At 40.5% G+C, this 9,193-nt stretch overlaps 1 long non-coding RNA gene across 1 annotated transcript; it reads right to left on the bottom strand.

The window, feature by feature from the left end:
- Positions 1-752: 752 nt before the first annotated feature.
- Positions 753-8,608, bottom strand: LOC123958475. Its single transcript, XR_006822078.1, has 8 exons — positions 7,922-8,608; positions 7,201-7,275; positions 7,045-7,083; positions 6,449-6,469; positions 6,200-6,354; positions 5,374-5,467; positions 2,307-2,419; positions 753-813 (listed from the first exon to the last, which is right to left on the bottom strand). It is a non-coding gene; the product is annotated as an uncharacterized LOC123958475 (long non-coding RNA).
- Between the last annotated feature and the right edge of the window lie 585 nt (positions 8,609-9,193).

Genomic DNA, 9,193 nt, shown 5'->3' with positions numbered 1-9,193 from the left:
ATTTGTGTACACAGATTACCTTAAACTTTTTAAGTAGTGGTAATAATACAGTATTTTTGAGTAAACCTTAACTTAAATATAATACATTTTTAAAAAACCTTTAATTTCTGCAAACTAAATTACATTTATTCACTAATGCTTATTAAAATTAAATTCCACTTTTTCTTATTCTTTACTCAATAAATGTAATTGTGCACAACTTATACTCTGGGGGAAATCTACTCAAAAAAAAATGATTGTGCTAGACTCAAATACTAATGGAAACTCACTCAACAAAAATGCTCATTTTCAGATAGTAGTCCTGAAAAATACAAATACAACTCCATTACTACAATTCAAGTTCTCTTTATTAGTTTCATCTTCTCACATCTTCTGTCATTTCTACATTTAACAGACACAAAATAAGGCAAATCTTGCATATAGCTGAATAGACAAAGTAATTTAATGCTTGATCAGATAATTAACCAGCAACAATTTTGATAATCAATTTGTTTTCATTCGGGTGGCACGGTGGTGCAGTGGTTAGCACTGTTGCCTCAGGTTGTGGGTTCAAACCCCGGTTTCCCGGCCTTTCTGTGTGGAGTTTGCATGTTCTCCCCGTGTCTGCATGGCTTCTCTCCGGGTGCTCCGGCTTCCTCCCACCATCCAAAGACATGCAGGCTAGGTTAACTGGTGTCTCTAAAATTGTTCTTAGGTGTGAGCGTGAGTGGTTGTTTGTCTATGTGTGACACTGCGATGGACTGGCAACCTTTCCAGGGTGTACCCCGCCTTTCGCCCAATGTCAGCTGGGATTGGCTCCAGCCCCCCGCGACCCTGTACGAAGGATAAGCGGTTGACGATGGATGGAACTTGTTTTCATTCTTTTTTGTAATAATGTTGAACATTCTCTATTTCCAGATTCTTAATGAGATTTTTTGGTGTTAAGTGATAATAACTTGAATCTTGAGCTAAATAAAATTTTGAACTTTTACTACTTACTTTACTGAGACTTTACAGAGGTAAAGGTGTGTGTGAGTAAGTGAAGGGAGAAATCAAGGCAGGTGCAAAGCAGGTACATTTACAAATGATAATAGAAATAATGTCCATGGGGATTAAAACATGCTTTCACCGGGCGGTATAATGTAAAAAATTAAGATGGTATGTTTATGTGGGGGAATAAACTACACCCCAAAAGCTAAACTTGCTAAATAAGTCTACAGCTCCTCCATAGTCACTGTGTAAAAGCATTCCTGTGTCATAGTGTGAGGGGGCTGTAATGCAGTAGTCAATATTGCCGAAGCCTCGAGGAAAACCACCTTGATAAAATTGTTGTGGTATTTTTAAGATCGCTCAAGGTAACCAGTTGTTTTAGATCAGCCCAAACAAAGTGTTACCTGGATGATGCCGTGCTTAATCAATACGTGACTAGTAGACAGTCATCTGTGATTGCTCGATCAGCTCGCAGGTAACATGAAGAGCTGGAGCAGATGTTACTTATTGCTCGGGTGAGTTCAAATCCAGCTTGACTGCAGCAGCGATTTTGTAAAAAGTCTATTTTCTTTCATTTCTTTTTCCGTGTGTGGCTATATAATGTATTGCTCACTTATACAATCATGATCGCCGCAGTAGATTAAAGATGTGTCTTGAAACTCGCCAGGAATATGTTTGTGAATGTGTGACGAATCTGGGGATGGAGTCAGTCCGCAGATGCTGCACATAACTTGCGCACGCGTATGGCAACCAGTTAGTTTGAAAACCAGTAGGGCTACAACACCGGCTAATGCGGAGCAGTTGTAGCGATTTGTTTACTAACATTAGCCTATAGTGATGCAGCCAGCAATAAGCCAGCTAACGCTACAGTAACTCGGACCTGCTGCTGTTTTCTTCGTAACGTTCAGTTTAGGTTTATTGTGGTTTTACCAATACTCAGGTACACGTCGCTGTAACTAACGTGACCCACATAACATAAAACACTGCAACAAAAGGTCACAACAACACAGATGAAGAGCCATGCACTAACACTAATTACAGTAAAGTTACTTACTTCGGTCTAACTGTTATAAAGTGTGACATAATGTCATTGTAATATTCATTCCAGCTCACTAACCGTTTCATTATCATCCAATACATGTAGCTGTGCTGACATTGCTGAGCCTCTGGTGACAGATTCACAGATAGTAAAGATGGTTACTGAAAAGCAGCAGGCGAGCTAACGCTGTAGCACGTCGGCTAAATGCAGTAAATGTACCGTGATCATGTAACAAGCAGGGATTAGTTCAACCCACAATTGATAAAACTATTACTGTAACGTTTAAGTGGGAGTTTACCTGAGTTTCCAGCTCTGACTGTTCTCCCGGTCTGTCTATGGCCGCTGTCACTCTGCCTTTTTTCAGGATGATTGTGCCGACATGGGGCTCGCTGCGCCGGTGTTGATCGGCCTCTGAGACAGGAACAGTAACAGAGCCTGAACATGTCTGGAGAAAAGCCACAGCCTGCATGCTGGTGTTCCTGCGTTTATTGTGGTATTTCTCTATGAAAGCGGTTGTGTTTCGGATTATGCTCGCTCATGAGTTCAAGCGAGCACGCGTACGAGCACACACTTGGTTGCAATCTTAAAATCGCACCGCTAGTGGCCACTGAAAACTACATAATGCCCTTTAAAACAAAACATACTAACAGACTAAAACATGACATGCTCTCTCTCCTGCTGACAGCCATTTAATAAAAAACTTTACACAGAGCAGCGGACACAAGTCGCCTCTATCCTGATTGACAGGTCGCCATGGTAGCAACCTGTCAATCACAAGGTATTCCCACCCAAAAGCATATGCTGCATTATCATCTATTTCCCCCTAAATAGGACCATAATTTACTCAATGAACATCATTCTGTGTTGAAGAATACTTGAAACTAGCGACTGAGACCATAAACTCATTATGAAAGTGTTTACTGAGGGAATAATTCAGCTGAGAAGCCGCAACATTTGGAACCGGACTTCTTTTTGCAACCAGTGGAGTCGCCCCCTGCTGGTCGTTAGAGAGAATGCAGTTTTAAGTCCGTCTGCATGGTTTCACTTTCAGACCCAGAGGTTGCCGCTGAGATTAGAGAAATAACATTTGACAAACACTCGTCACGTAACTACAAATCTAGATTGGACAACAGTGCACGCCAAGAGCTGCAAAGCAACTGCAGGATGTTGAGTTTCAAAATTATTTATTTTTAAATATTAATGTTTTTGCTGTCCCGACGTTACTTCTTACTGGCCCCGGGCCATTGGGCCACCGTTATCGTCGAGCCCTGAATATCCATTACATTTTTTAACTAGACTGCTTAAGCCTTATTTAGACTGCTGAGAGTGAATATGAATAAATCAGCTGGGCCTGATAACATTCCTGGCCATGTACTAAAAACCTGTGCCAATCAGCTAATTGATGTTATTACTGACATTTTCAACATCTCACTGTCTCAGGAGAGGGTTCCCACCTGCTTCAAGACAGCCACCATCGTTCCTGTACTAAAAAGTCTGCAGTGTCTAGTCTGAATGACTACCGCCCTGTGGCACTCACCCCCATTCTGATGAAATGCTTTGGGAAACTGGTTCTTCAGCACATAAAAAACAACATCCCAGCCAGTCTGGACCCTCACCAGTTTGCTTTCAGAACCAACAGATCCACAGAGGATGCCATCTCCACTGCCCTCCACTCAGCCCTCACACACCTTGAGAAAAGCACACTTACATCAGAATGCTGTTTGTGGATTTCAGCTCAGCATTCAACACAATGTCCTCTATGAAACTGATCAGCAAACTCAGCACTCTGGGTTTAAACACAACACTCTGCAATTGGATATTGGACTTCTTCACAAACAGACCCCAGTTAGTTCGGATTGGCGGACTCACCTCCTCCACTCTAGTACTCAACACGGGAGCCCCCCAGGGCTGTGTGCTCAACGACTGCATCCCCCGACGTGGAGAGAACTCTGTTGTGAAGTTTGCGGATGACACCATCATCATCGGCCGGATTTCAAATAACAGTGAGACTTTATATTGGGAGAAAATTCATAATCTTGTAGAGTGGTGCTCAGAGGACAACCTTCTGCTCAATGTCAGTAAAACCAAGGAGCTTATCATTGATTTTAAGAAGAAGGAGATAAAGACACACACTCCTGTCTACATCAGTGGTGCTGAGGTGGAGCAGGTGAATAACTTCAAGTTCCTGGGAATCAGCATCACGGAGAACCTGACATGGTCGTCTCACATCTCCACGCTGGTGAAGAAAGCTCAGAAACGACTGTATTTCTTGAGGAAGCTTAAGAAGGCCAAATTCCCACATCAAGTTCTTGTCAACTTTTACAGAGGAGCAATAGAAAGCATCCTGACTGGGAACATCACAAACTGGCATGGGATGTGCACGGCCCAGGACCAGAGGGTTCTGCAGCGGGTGATTAAAACTGCCCAGAAGATCATTGGTACCCATCGCCCGAGCATCAGTGATATCGGTGAGGTGCCTACGCGGAGCCCAAAGGACTAGTACCCACCCCAGCCACAGCCTGTTCACCCTGCTGCCTTTGGGGAAGACTTATAGAAGTTTCTGCTGCCGCACCACCAGACTGCAGAGCAGCTTTTCTCCCTAAGCTATCAGCCTCTTAAACTCTAAGTCATCCTCAGCACTGCTCCAATGATTGTAGTTTATTTCTGTTACCATTTTTCATAATTGAATCTTTTTTAATGTTTACTGTCTGCTATGTAGCTGAAGGGAGTTACAAAAACTCTACAACTTGTTGTATTGTGACAATAAATCTACCTAACCTAATTTAGCTTCAACTAAACTTAGCCTCCTAAAATCCTGTGTCCTCATTTGGGGAATTTAGGTTTTGAGATCCATGCACCATATACTTGATTCTGCTCAACTTAGACCTATTGTCCTCATTAGTGGGCACATGCCTGTGCCCTCTAGGGTCACTTGCCAGCCATGTTCTGATGTCTGTTTCTTCTTTGTTAAACACTGGGTACACATACTCATTTTTTTCAAAAGTACGCACTGTTCAAAGACAATGCTACTAATATAAATACAGAGAATCAAAGCCCAGGTCTTGGGAGGTTTGGGAAACATTTTTTCATGAAAGGAGAAGAGTGGATTTGTCCCTAATTTCTAACAATTTGGCCATGCCTATGAAGGGGATGCTCATAGCCATCAGTAACCTTTTCACTGTACACATCAGATTTTCGCATTGTTTTGAGAAAAAAACACAAACCTATCCTTTCATCTCTTTAAAGCTGTCAGTTGCTGGAAGAGGTATTCGAGTTGGTTTTCCATAGTACATTTCATTACATTACATTTACATTTCATATTACTCGTTGATATTGACATTTCTGTGAGTACACTGAGTACTTACAGTGCAGGTTTTGAAGAAGTCAGTCATCTGCTAGCAGGTTCACTGGGAGGCCACGGAGGGTCGAATGGCATTTCATGTGTACCCTGTGTTGTTCCTAGATTGACCATCAAAATAATTATAATACAAATATTTTTTACAGCTCATCAAACCATAAAGTGTAACAGTTCTACCAATGTAATTCTAAAATAATAATATTGACAGCAATAACAACAAAACCATCCAACTAGAAGACAAGTCATATTTAAACAAACACAGTGCCTCAAACAATGGGTGAGAAATAGAAGCTAACTATAACCTTAAAATTGACAATAGAAGAGATTTGGAAGCCAGTGCAGTAGGGCTGGACCCAAATATTCAGGTATTCAGTTTTCAATTTTGGGATGTTGTGACCCACAATTGTGTCCGCAGGAGAGCTGCTTGTGGAGAAGGCCTATAGTACATATCTTTCTGTTTGTGTCTCTGCAACTGTCACTGCAGCTGGTTGGAGTTGGTCTCCAAAAAAAAAAAAAAAAAAGTCATGCTCAGCAGATAAAATCTGAGCGAAATTGAGGATTTTCTGTCTTGGGTTAAGTGTTCAAGGCAGCCCAAGAATTTTAAAATAAGCTTGTAAATGGCTTTTAAAGCTATCATGTACTGGAAAATTTAAAAAAACAAATGCAAATGAGAAATGACAATTGAAAGTAGATGGCTCAATCCTCCTAGTCATCATCATCCAAGACAATATCATAATCAAATTTCACTATTGTTGTCTAGAGGTCCCAATCTGTATCGACTGACCATTATGTGATCAACATTGCTGCTACGGCAAAGGCAACCTTAAACTCACCTGAAGGTCATAAATTCTGAGGATCTCTGCAGGGCCTCTGCTCTCTTGGCCTTCTGCCTGTACAGGGCAGTCAGTTATGGTGTGTATCTCTCAAGCTTGCAGTAGAATTGGTTGCATAGGTTCAACATTTGTAAAGCGATGAACTCAGCAAACACCTGCAAACACATAAATGTATGCAGATTAAAGGTTTCCAACTTGGGCCTTGACAGAAAAAAAAGAAATATAGTTCAAAAAGAATATAGTTTTTACCTGAGAAATGGACACGGACCACTGCATTGACAAGAAAAGAAAATGCAGGGTCATCCTACAAATTTCTTTAACCTAACTTAGGTTTTGCTGCATCAAAATGAATGATTATGTGGCTAAGAATTGAGTTAGCCAATCAAATATATTTTAAACTAAACTTTTGGTCTTAACAGGGTTGAGACAGAATTTCAGTAAGGTACTAAATAGTTTAAGAACCATAAAGGCGTCATTCAACCATCTCATCATACGTTTACAACAGCCTTTGACAGAGCCTACAGTGAAAAATGTTTACACTTAATGCTATAATAGATCTACAGTTTCTGAATTTCTGAAAAAAATCTAGGAGAATTTTAAATTGCTAAATATACATAATCTTCACAGTCACAGCTGGACGAATTCACTTTTCTAAAACAGTACAATATCCCCCCTACGTCTCAAGTCAGGACTAAATCTAAGTCAGGACTATCTTCTTTCATGTTAAAATGTCATCCACTGTGAAATGTTGCTGACTCCAGTTCTAGCAATGTAGTATATTTTATATCCTCAGTCTGATTAGCAAGCCAATAATTGACGCAGAAATATGCAAACTGATAACATACCTCAAACAGCTGTAGTGCCCCTCAATACTCTGTTTGATCCTGACAGAGAAAATATAACAAACAATATAAAGATTTCCCATTAGCCCAGTCAACAAGAACATCATCAAATGCTGATTTTCTTAAAAAATACAATATTTCATAATTTATCTGACTCACCAATATCAGAACTGCTTTCGCAAGTCAGGTGATTATGGGCATGATAAAATTCCTTCAGCAGCACTCTCTACAGTCCTTAATGGGCACACAATATATGAACACCAACTTTTGATTAGTTTACAAAATAAAGGCCATAAACTCTAATGTAAACACTTACACACTTCCCATGTGATATGGGAAGTGTGTAAGTGTTTACATTAGAGTTTATTGTTGTGCTAAATGTATTTAGTCTTTAAGACTTAGTTACCAGTTTATTTGGTACATCTAGCTAAATTTAATGCGGCCTAATCCAACATTTCTGCAATAAATCCTCCCTTCATAAAAATGACAATGTTCAGTTTTTGTTGCAACTGTATAATCTAGTCAATGCCAAGTTAATGCCAATTTTGGATTATATGGACCAGTGTTTCTGATATTTTGTCTATCCCATTTATATCAATGAGGCCACGCTAAATAAAATAGACTCAGCTGTTTATAACACAATACAGTTCACCAGACCACAAACTACATCTGCCAAAATAAACAAATAATAATATTAAATTTAAATAAAAACTGAACATTCCTCACCAACTTTCAATTTTCCTTTACAAATACATATTACAGCCACTTCAGATGAGGCAACTTGTGTCTGCAATTGAAGGGCTGAGAGATTTATTAGGTTCACCGCTGATAAAATGAAACATTCAGCCATGCATCAACACTATTTCAGGATACATCTTACAGAAATGTCTTTGAAGCTCGAGGAAACTCAGCAGACAAGTGTTGATGACCGTCTGAAAAGGTTTCAGCCACTGGTGATACCTTACGTTAGCTTACGTTAGCTAACGGTTGCTAACGTTAGCATAAAAGGAACGCAGCAAACTGACTCCACATACTGCCTCCGGTCATCCCAGGGTACGGTTATAAAATAAAGTCACAGAACAGAAAAAAACACTTTCACAGCGCTGCAAAGAAAGCTGGGTTCTGTCGAACTTTGTAAATTTGTTATTAATTAACAGTTTTTCAATCAACATTGTGCAACTTGGGCAATGGGCTTCCTCCTTTGGTGGGCGTGTCAGAGGTGTTACCCAATCAGCTGCAACACACTTGTAAACACAGCTGTGGTTAAAAATGCAGTAAAAATCAGCCTGCCGGTATACACAACTGTGTGTTCAAGGCACCACTGTTTCGTTTAAAAATATGTGTTTTGCTATGTTTTGTCCGCTGAATTCAGCCTAGATCCAATGGTGACATCAAGGTGCTCCAGTCGCGCCGTCGCTCACGCCACGCCCCCTTCATATTGCAGCATCATTTGGTGCCAAAATTTCGTGACGTAAGAAGCTCGGACGTCATCGGTCACGGGGAATGTCATGTATAGAAGCGCAACCAGAGCGCAACACGCACTTTGTGAAAGTAGACGACCGTTGAGGTCTCGAATGTAATGTCTTGTCATCGGACTGTGGTAAGTCTCTCCTATTTATTATACCATTGTTTTGTATTTTAACTAGGGCTGTCAAAAATAGCGCGTTAACGACGTTAATTCGTTGTTTGTCGTTAATTATTAATTAATTATAATAATTTTAACGCATTTCACGCATGCGCAGTGTGACAAATTATTCAGGTCAGGAAAGTGGTTGGGACGGGAGCTAGAGGCGAGATGGAGCAAGGTGAGCAAAGTGGGCCTATTGACGGATTCAAATATAAAAAGAATGATGATGGTACAGTTAACAAGTACAAGGTTATTTGCAAGATTTGTAACAAGGAGTTTCAATTTCACCGGAGCTGTTCAAGCATGCGTTTGCTGGGTCGTCAGGTTCAGCAAGTGGTTCGCGCCAGACCACGCTGAATATTCGCGGGCCATTAACAAAATTAACCTCAGATAATTTGACCAACAAAATAGCAAAATGGATTGCAAAGGATTGTAGACCCGTTAGTATTGTAGAAGACTCAGGTTTCATTGATGTTTTGCAAGTGGCGTCTCAAGACTCATCCTATAGGCCACCGTCAAGAGCCA

The sequence above is a fragment of the Micropterus dolomieu genome, linkage group LG20 (genome assembly GCF_021292245.1).
Source record: "Micropterus dolomieu isolate WLL.071019.BEF.003 ecotype Adirondacks linkage group LG20, ASM2129224v1, whole genome shotgun sequence".
NCBI classification, from domain to species: Eukaryota; Metazoa; Chordata; class Actinopteri; order Centrarchiformes; family Centrarchidae; genus Micropterus; species Micropterus dolomieu.
This window is presented reverse-complemented; position numbering and strand designations above follow the sequence as displayed.